Source organism: Grammomys surdaster, unplaced genomic scaffold (genome assembly GCF_004785775.1).
Source record: "Grammomys surdaster isolate TR1022 unplaced genomic scaffold, NIH_TR_1.0 224, whole genome shotgun sequence".
In the NCBI taxonomy this organism is placed as follows: Eukaryota; Metazoa; Chordata; class Mammalia; order Rodentia; family Muridae; genus Grammomys; species Grammomys surdaster.
The window spans coordinates 52,609-62,758 of record NW_021604669.1 but is presented as its reverse complement, the minus strand read 5'-3'; positions in this window follow the sequence as shown (position 1 = coordinate 62,758).

The following is a 10,150-nucleotide window of genomic DNA, read 5'->3' as shown; positions in this document are numbered from 1 at the left end:
CTTTGTTTTTCTCTCACACACAAACACACCATTACACCATGTTCAGAAGCGACACTCATGAACATACACACACCTCATACAACATACTTTGCAAAGCGTGCATAACACATGCACACACCTTTGTACACCACACACACAATATTCATACATAGATATTACATACATATGCAGCTCACACACTGCAAACATCTGTATAGCACAGGATATGCAGTAACCTTCTATACAGAACCATGCCTTATACAACACACGGATCGGACAGGACATAGCACTGCACATGCTACCTACATACTGCAAAAGGCCCCCATGCACATCACACACACACACCATTACACTATACTACATTACACTACAAACACACCCATTACATTATAAACACACCCATTACATTACACTACAAACACACCCATGCACACAGTTCTTTGAATTCTGTTCAAACTATTTCCTGGTTTAATCACGTGGCCAATATTTGTTAAATAAAGACTGAAAAAAAAAATACAGGTTCTCCAGCTATGGGATGCGAAGACTAAAAAAATACCATGGCTGTGAGAGCTTTAGCCACCAGGGGGCGCATGGAGCCTAGCTCAGGACCCTGAGATGTCGTGGGAACCTCAGCTCCGCCTGGGATCCCACAGAGCCCAGAACCAAGCCTGACTCCAGCTGCCTCTGCCGATTAAAGGAGAGGCTGGGGGTGAAGTGAGAGTGGTGCTTTCAGCTCAAGAGCTGACCAGCTTAACGCTACGGATCTTGCCACAGGACAGCAGGAGACTACAGAGTCTCACACATGCAACTCCTCTGCCTGCCCAACAGTAGGCAGAGGACCTTGCCACAACGATTCCCAGAAACTGGCCTGGAGTCTCAGCTCCCAGAATACGGAACCAGAGATATTAATTACAGGGCCCCAGCAGATGCCTCCAGGACCCACGATGGGCTCAGAGGCTGTTCTAGAAGTTTCTGTTGCTGTGATAAAGCATTGACAGACTCCAACTTGGAGAAAGATTTATTTCGTCTTCTTACTGGTTACAGTGAATCATCAGGTGAAACCAAGACCGGAGCTAAAAGCGGCAGTTAGCTGCCTGCGGCCACGGACCAACTGGGTTCTCCTGAAAGAGGGGCTGGAAATGAAAAAGGGGGACGGAGAGGCCAGAAAAGCATGAAGCCAAGACAAAGTTTCTGATCAAGGCTCAAAGTTTAATAGTCAGCTCTTCTAATTTAAAGGGAAAGCCCCACCGAACCCCTTATTGTTTCAGCCGGAAATTCGTGGGAGACCCATCCTTAGTCACAGCCAGAGATGTCTCAAGGCAAGCTCAGCGGGCAGTTTATTATTCTAAATTCCTATAGCAGGTTGTACATGCAGTCAAGGCGGGTAACTCCACCTGGGTCCTTTTGTTTGGTCTATTGTGGTAAACAAGGTCTTTCTGGCCTGCTCAAGGCTGGGGGTAGGGCACACAGCAGCTTGAAACAAAGACCACAGAGGACTGCTACAGAATGCCTTGCTCTCCTTGGCTCGCTCAGCCCAGGCTCACCTGCATAGAGCTGGCACAACCCATAGTGGTCTGGGTTCTCCTACACTAGTTACCAGATAAGACAGTACTTCACATGGTCACAGCCCAACCTGATGGTGTCCGTTTCTCAGTTGAGGGTCCCTTTCCCAAATATGTCAAGTTGACGACCAAAATTAGCTAGCAGAGGCCTTTCCTGCATTCAGGCTGTCCTTCTTAGTGGAATGGAGTCCCAGCCAGCCACCTAAGGCCTAGAAGCAGCCTGAGCTGTGCTGGGCTCTCCAGTCCCCATGGAGACTGGCTGGGGGTGGGGGGTGGGGGCTTGGTAGAGGGGAAGAAGGAGAAAAGAGGATAGGTCCAAGCCCCCTAAGGGGAAGTCCAAAGGAGCCCAGGGAGCCCCTAGAAACTGAGGTACTGGGGTCCTGAGCCCAAGCTGTTCATAGCCTAGGCCAACAGACTAAGCACCCTCTGCGATCACAGCAGGGTTTGGAAGGGCAGAGGAGGATCCTCTGGGGAGCATCCTCAGCTGGCAGGATCAGGAGACACAAGTGCAGAAAGGACTTAACACCTTCGAAGCCCTAAGAAATCCATCTGCAGGTGCTGGAATGCACTGGATTTGTGTGCCTGGGCAGTGGGGCAGATGTCTAGGACATTTTAACTCCTAACCCAGCGTGGGCGGGACAGGTGGCTCCACACCCTGCACCTCACCCCAGGCGTGAGAACCCTCATTTGTTCTCTCCACCCCCTCACCTTCCTCCTCACTTCAGGAAATAAAACTCTGTCCCAGGCTCCTCCCCTCCCTCCCAAGCCCCACCCTCAGCCTGGGCTCCCTGTTCTGTTCTCCTGGCTATCACCTCCCCTGGGAGGATTCCAGCAGAACCTATGGGCTTGATCAGCCCCTCTGGCTTGAGGGAAGCCAGGATGGACAGGGATACATGAAAGAATGAACAGGGCCAAAATTTTACAGAGCCAGCCTTAGCTCTCTATAACCCTAAGAAGTAGATAGCCACCAAGAAAGTAGGAGGGTAAGGTAGGTAGAGCCTCCAGGCAGAGAGCTAAAATACAGTAGGACAGGAGCTACCAGTGGGTTGGGCAAGTAGGTAAGATTGCCCAAGCAACTTTGCCGACTCTGGGCATAAAGCACCTGGCCTGGTACCCTCCAGATGTCCAAACGGGTTTGGCTTGCTGCAACCCAAGAGTGCACAAGGTCAGTGGCCTGCCCCAGATCCCCAGTGGCAGGCAAAGTCCATCCCCAACTTCCCAGGATCCCGCCTTACTTCCTGGAGGCTCCACTGTTTTATGCATGTCCTCCAGAAAGATTACAGGGGCTTCTGTGAGGGCCTGGAGCTCCCAGTAGCTCTTCAGACTTGTCTCTGTGCTAGAGTTCAACACAGAGTCCTGGAGAATGGTTCTCTGAGACTCCCACACCCTTCACAACCTACTGGGGCCCCTCCCAAAGTCCAGAGCCCAGCTCTAATTATCACCGACCCACTTCAAACTGAGTTGTGCAGCTTTGCCTCTGAGCCCATCTCAGGGTGGGTGGAACAGGAAGTACTGGCTACTGGATCAATTGGGGCAAGGTCACAGGGACCAGGTGACCTTGGTCTTTTAGACAAGGTTCCTATTATTGTGATCAAACACTATGGCCAAAACAACTTGGGGAGGAGTTTATCTGGCTTACACTTCCACATCACAGCTCATCATTGAAGGAAGCCAGGACAGGAATCAAAACAGGGCCAGAACCTGGAGGCAGGAGCTGATGCAGAGGCCGTGGAGGAATGCTGCTTATTGGATTGCCCATCACGGCCTCCTCAGCCTGCTTTCTTACCGAACCCAGGACCACCAGCCTAGGGATGGCACCACCCACAATAAGCTGGGTCCTCCTTCACCAATCACTAACTAAGAAAATGCCATACAGCTGGGTCTTACTGAGGCATTTTCTCAGTTGAGGTTCCTTCCTTTCAGATAATTCTAGCTTGTGTCAACTTGCCCTACAACTAGCCAGCAAGTCTAGTTGTCTAGCCAATACTGGCTAGTATTCGCACGGGGCTTTTAAAAACTATTTAATACAATTTTGAGTTACCAAACAGAGAGTAATTCATGTGGGAACCTCAGAGATCCGAGTACAGAACAAGAGAAGGAGCAGGTGAACCCAGTACCAGCAGAGGCCGCTCTGGTTCTCACACATGGAGGTTGAGAATGTATGAGGCAACATGAGGCCTTTGTGGCTGAAGGCAGCCACTCCGGGCAGGAGCAAGGGACAGTTAGGGACACCTCTGACCATCCACAAAGGAACCAAGCCTTTGCATCTGTAGGACGGTGTGTCTTGTTTATCACTGGTCACAACACTCTCTCCCTGCTAGGATTAAAAGGCCTCTTGCCTCAGTCAAATCCTTAGACTACTTGGTTCAGATCCCCTATTTCAGCTGCAGCCCTTGTAGCTGTCTGCCATCTGTGGACTGGAGAAGGCCTTGTCCCTGACTGATGAGATCACATTTGTGGTTTAATACAAAATCTATCTCTTCTGAAAGCTCAAGAGCACCATTGTGTCCAGAGTTCCCAGTGGATAGCTGGCCTGTAGTCACTCAGAATGGGACCCACTCACTCTCAGAGTAAATACTGGGGTCCTTTGCTGAGTCGGTGGAGCAGGCTAAGAACCCAGGAGCAGGCTCAGGGTGAGCCTGTGACCAGATAGACAAAAAGTTTGTATCCATGCCAACAACACTGCCCAAGCCTTCCTCAGCATAGGCTGGCCTTTGCTACTCTGTTCACTGCCTGCTTAGGGTCTCGGTTGGCCTTCACCTTTATCTGACCTCCTCTTGTCCTTGGCTTTGATTTTAGTCTTGAATTGAGCCTTGGCTATGTGCCTTGACCTACTCTGTACACAGGTATAATGAAAAGCATCTATGGAGGTTTACTTTCAGTCCTAATGTGTCTAAGTCTCAGGATAAGTCCCAACGAGTCATTTGGCTCTCTGAAAAAGACCATTAGTGAAAGTGGGAGTTCTGCAAGATGCTGTGATGGACTCTGGTATTGATGAATAAGTATCAAGGGTTGCTGGGACACCCAGGCGGGGCAGGATCCGTGCATTCAAGACAGAGTCCTGTTTGCAGAATATCCCACTCTGCCACAGAGGAAATAGGCACATCAAGAGCCTGGAACAGATAGAACCAGAGAGCATGGGGCTGTGGTAGTCCTGGAGCCCAGTACTTACCCTGCTGTTTATTACTTGGGTACCACTAACAAAACTTCCCAGCAGCTACTGGCACACTTCAAAACAAAAGGTAGACCATCACTGCTACTTTACAGGCTTGGGACAAATAGTCAATTATATAAGCATGCCACACACCGTACAGTGCTCAGAATTCAACAGATGCTACACACACACACACACACACACACACACACACCCCCCCCAAAAAGATCTACCCACCTAGGCTAAGCAGAGCAAATCAGAAGATTGCCCGCCCGCCACTGCCTCTGATCATCAGGGTCTACACTTCCATGCCTCTTCTGCCAGGAGCTGCCATCCCATGCCCCTCACTTCCTCCTTTATTACTTGCTCTCACTGTCTCTAGCAATTTCAATAACATGAACTCATTCTGCTGCCTCCAGGAGAACAGCTTCAAGGAGACTCACTTCTACCTCCAGAGGTGGACCCTGGGACATCTCACAGCCCAGGAAGTGCCCAGTCCAGGAAGAAAAGTCAGGGTACCAGCACTGTGGTCTTACTATGCTTAAGGTTGGCACACAGGTCTGCCCAGGCCTGTACTAGAAGATGGAATGTATCTCACTACTGCAGGATTAGCAGGAGTGACCAGTAGCTCTGGGAGAGTGAGGTGTCATAGGACATAACTGGGAGGTTCTCAAGGCAGCAAAGAAGTAGCCAGAACAAATCCCCACGTGAGCTAGACAGGGTATCTAGTACAGTGAACTAAGCTTTCTAGTAAGGCCAGCCCAAGTAAGACATTCCACAAATACCCATCAAACAACTGGATGCTTTTTCTTTTTCTTTCTTTTCTTTTTTTTGTGTTTTTTTTTTGTTGTTGTTGTTGTTTTGTTTTGTTTTTTCGAGACAGGGTTTCTCTGTGTAGTCCTGGCTGTCCTGGAACTCACTCTGTAGACCAGGCTGGCCTTGAACTCAGAAATCCACCTGCCTCTGCCTCCCAAGTGCTGGGATTAAAGGCGTGCGCCACCACTGCCCCGCTGTGTTTTCTATAATACGCATCCATTCAATGCATGCACACAAAGCCCACTTTTTAAAAAGAGTGAGAAACCAATAATATATTTATAATTCCATCCTTAGAAAGGCTAAATCAAGAGGGCCACCAGTTTAGCCTCAGTTACATAAAAATTCTTTTTCAGAAAACCAAGAGTCTACAGACTGCGTACAGACCTTATGTGATAACCCAGGCTTTCCTCTTCTATTCCAGGAAGTTTTAGCACAAATACTTTGTCCCTGTGTGCACATTTTTTCCCAGGTTTGTTGTGTTTGTTTGTTTGTTTGTTTGTTTGTTTGAGACAGAGTCTCACATAGCCAAGGCTGGCCTCAAACTCCCTAAGTTGCCAAGGATAACCTTGAACTCCTGATCTTCCTGCCTCTACATCCCAAGTGCTGAGATTATAGGATGCAACGTCATACTGTTTCATGGCGTGCTGAGGGTTGGACCTGTGACTTTATGCATGCTACAAACTGAGCTACAAGCCCAGCTCCTTGTCCACGTTTTTAAAAGGTTCTTTTTGGGCTTTTTAAATTTTTATTTTATGTGTATGAGTGTTTTCCCTTCACGTATGTCTGTGTACTCTTGTGTGTGCCTGGTGCCTGAGCAGACCACAAGAGATTGTCAGTCCCCCTGGAACTGGATTTACAGGCATTGTGAGCTGTTACGTGGATGGTGGGGATTAAAATCAGGTCTGCCAGAAGAGTAGTCAGTGGTCTAACCACTGAGCCATCTCTGCAGCTCACTTGTCCACAATCTCACAAACATTCTCCATCAGCTGCAAACAGTCTGTAGGCCAGACTGTGTTGCTTAGCAATGCCTTCACTCTCTCTATCACCTCATCTGTTTATCCGAAGTAGAAACATAGTCGAGCTCCTCCTGATTGGTTCCTCAAAACACTAACCCATGTGCTCGCTCACATGTTTTCCGGCCGTTCATCATCCATCCCCACGCTGCTCTCCACGCAGATCTTGGGTTTGGATATGATTATTCCTACTTGTCCTCACTGGCCCTGGCTATTTTTGTTTTAAGGAAAGTATTTTCCCTGAGGTGGTAGTTTAATGAGGCAGCACGTGCCTAGCATACGTGTCACCCCGTGTCTGAGTTCTACCCCCTCAGCCACTCTGGAGGAGGAGATTTGATCGTTTCTGTTTGACCTTCCTGCTTTCTAAACCACACACACCCTTTAACTCTCAAGCGTTGTGGTATTTGCTGAATCTCTCAGTTTACAACAGACCCTCTTTGTAGAAGAGGACCTGTAGGCTTCTCTGCATTAGGGTAAGTATGAGACCCTCAAACTCTGACCTCTATTTCTAAGAAAAGTTTGGTTTCAGCTCATCAGAGCTCTTCAGACCCACGTACCTACCCCCATTCCCTGCCCAAGCCCTAATTCTGGTCATGGATTTGGATTCAGTGGAAAGGTACAGTGTCAATGACACAGGGAAAGATCAAAGAGGAAGAGATGGAAAGACATGAAGCATTGGGGACTCAGGGGAAGGGGCAAGAACAGGACAGGACATGGAGAACAGCCTCTACAGATGGGGAATCCTTGGCCCAGAGCCCTGCCAAGCCCATTTCTGTCCTCCCAGTAGAGCATGTGGTATGACTGCATTCATGTGTGAGCAAGCCAATGTTCCATCTCTACCTCCACAAAGATGGCTGTGGGCCTAGCTTACCTCTCCAGCCTGTGTCCTTTCATCCTGGTCAGCTTTAGGAAAACCCTGAGTGCTGAGCTAGAGCCAGCAACGGAGGAACACATGCTGCCAACAGCTGCTGGGTTTCGGCAAGCTGAGGGTGAAGATTTCAGATCTTTCATAAAGTAGTTTTAAACATGCATTTAAAATTAAATTACTGACCAGGGAGATGGGTCAGCTGGTAAAGGCACCTGCTACCAAGTCTGACCTCCTGAGTTCAATTCCAGGCACCGGAATGATGGAAAGAAAGGAATGACTCCAACAGGTTGTTTTCTGACTTCCATATTCTAACCAAGATGCACTTGCGTTCACACACACACACACACACACACACATAAATGTAATAAATAATTTTTAAAATTTAACTATAAGTTGGGTATAGTGGTACACACCTATAATCCCAGTATTTGGGTAGTGGAGGCAGGAGGATCAGAAGTTAAAGTACCCAGACTAGATCATATGAGACCTTGAAAACAAACACACACACACACACACACACACACACACACACACACACACAAGGAGGGGGGCTGTGCGGGGAAGGGAGTGGTTCCAGAAACAGCTCAGTGGTTAGAGCACTGGCTGTTCTTACAGAAGACAAGGGGATTGATTCCCAGAAGCCATATGGCAGCTCACAGCCATCTGTAACTCCAGGAGATACAGTGTTCTCTTCTGGCCTCCACTGGCACTGCGTGCATGTGCAGGCAAAATGCCCATACATACAAAATATATATTTTGTTTGTTTGTTTTTTCCAGATAGGGTTTCCCTTTGTAGTCTTGGCTGGCCTGGAGCTTGCTCTGACTTTGAACTCAGAGATCCACCTGTCTCTGTCTTCTGTGCCACCACCGTCCAGCCAAAATAAGTTTTTTAATGAAAAGAAAGTATTTAAAAAATTTAACTGCATGAACATAAATAAATAATTGCACAGGATAAAAATTAAATATCAATGAAATCTTAAAGGCTTGGGAAAGCACAGAGCTAAGATCACAAGTCCTCGAAGGCTGTTTCTGGTTATTTCATGCTTCTCTTCTCGGAGGCCACCTGTGTCAGACACGTTTCTGGTGGAAACCTCAAAACTTCTGCTTGGTCTTGTGATGTCCCATGGGACATCTGAAATCCATCATACTCGATTACTTCAAGGAAACCAATAGACACCATAAGCCACGAGCTAACTGTTGTTTTGGGTCAGGGTGATACAGCTGTCATTTGGTTACTCACACTATGTAAGTAATCCCCAAGGAACTCACAGGCTTAGGTAGATTTTTTTCTTTTTAACTCTGTCACCTGTGTCCTATTTTAGGCAAATAAGCATGTGTTCACATCTCCCCAGGGAAACTCTTGACACAGCCCCTAAAGAATTGACAAGGGTCTTCTCTAGTGTGCCTGTCACATGTTTTCAAGAAACATGTAGTGGGGGAAGGTATGCTCTAAATTCAGGTCCGCCACCCACAGGCTGGGTGTCACGATGGAACAGGAATCTGTAAGAAGCGGAAAGAATGACTCTTCCTCCCCCACGCAGCTTCGTTTTTCCGTCATGGGATTGTCATGCTTCCGCCTTTGAGCATGAACTTGAGCCATCAGACCCCCAGGGGACTCTGGGGCCTTCAAGCATGGGCTGGATCACATTTTCTCTTGAATTTTCACATGATCATGTCTTGAGTCTCATTGCTTTGATGCTAGCTTCCCCGCCTAGCATCAATCAAAGAACACACTTTCTTCAGAACTTTCCAGTCCATGGTGTGAGCGGAGTTGATAGTTTCCCTCCATTTACATACCTTCTATTGGTCTGTTTCCCTAAAGGACCCTGACTAATACATTTTGGTTGGAAAATTTGGGAGATGGAGGCAGAACAATCTGGAGTTCAAGACCAGCTTTGGCTCATATACAAGTTTGGGCTACATAAGACCCTGTCTATGAAACACACGTACACACGTATACACGTGTATGCACGTGCATACACGTATGCATACACACACTCAGACACATATAAACACACTATAGTCCACTCTAATTCTATCCTAGCCTTAGGCTGGCCCCAACCCTGCTCAGCAGACTGTGAAATCTCTGGGTCACTGAGTTGAGAACCCCAGTCTGTAATGCTTTGCAAGACTACTTACTCTGGGTACCTGCCATGAGGGCAAAAGCCATCTAAGCTATAGTGCCATCCTGTCTGCTGAGGTCATTTGGCCTTGGCTTTAGCTTTGACTTGGTCTCAATCCCAGGGAGTATAGTTTGATGTCAGCCTCTGTCTATACTGTGTCCTTGGCAGTATCTGGTCTTCATTTTCTCCTTGACATTTAGACTTCCATGGATCTTGATCATTGATGGCCTTGGACTCTATCTTCTTCCTGTCTTCGTCATGAGTGTGACTGTGCTCATATGGCTCTGCTCTTGGCCTTGGCCTTCATCTCGGAAGCTTGAGTAAATCTAAATGTGTGTCTTCCTATGCTCCCTGGAGGCAGCAGAATGTGCAGCTCCCTGTGGATGGCTGTCCTGTTATCAGATTGTATCTTCAGCTGTTCACCTGGATTAAATCTTCAAGACGGATAGCCTGCGGTGAAGGCTGGAGTACTCCTACAGGTTGTACCCAGATGGGTGTCTTGGTTGCTTTTCTACTGCTAAGATAAGACACCATGACCAAGACAACTTCTAAAAGAAATAGTTGATTGGGCTTAGAGTTCCAAAGAGTGAGTCCAAGACCACCATGACAGGCAGCATGGCACCAGGCAGGTATGG